This window comes from Cicer arietinum, chromosome 4 (assembly GCF_000331145.2).
Source record: "Cicer arietinum cultivar CDC Frontier isolate Library 1 chromosome 4, Cicar.CDCFrontier_v2.0, whole genome shotgun sequence".
Classification (NCBI taxonomy): domain Eukaryota; kingdom Viridiplantae; phylum Streptophyta; class Magnoliopsida; order Fabales; family Fabaceae; genus Cicer; species Cicer arietinum.
This window is the reverse complement of record NC_021163.2, coordinates 17,433,264-17,433,690: the sequence shown is the minus strand read 5'-3', so window position 1 is coordinate 17,433,690 and position 427 is coordinate 17,433,264. Positions and strand designations below refer to the sequence as shown.

The 427-nt window shown below is 43.3% G+C and overlaps 1 pseudogene; it reads left to right on the top strand.

The window, feature by feature from the left end:
- Nucleotides 1-427, top strand: part of LOC140919977 (uncharacterized) — an 8,829-nt pseudogene that overhangs the window by 7,566 nt on the left and 836 nt on the right.

The following is a 427-nucleotide window of genomic DNA, read 5'->3' as shown; positions in this document are numbered from 1 at the left end:
TTGGCATTACAGTAGAATGCACGAACAACATCTGGGAAATAAGATTCAGAGATCTTTAAGAATGAAGTCCAGCCAAGAACATCAGTATGGTGCTGAACAACATTTCCATCTACAACAAGATTATCAACAAAAAAAACTCTGCCTATCCCAACTGGGCGTTGAACCCATTTTTCATTGAAGAGTTTTGATTTGGCAAGGGAGATTAGAGGAGGAGCATTCTGTTTTGGTTTCTTATTTGGGGAGATGGTTCAGAATTAGAGGACGTGGAGATAGGGGAAGGCTGAGGAGATGAAGATCGTTTGGTATGCTTTTGTGGAGAGGATTGTGGATGTGGAGAAGATTCTGGTGGAGGAGCAGTCGGAGAACGTTCTTGTGGTGGGGAACATTCGGGAGAATGTTCTGGAGAGGTGGGTTTCTGACTCGTTTT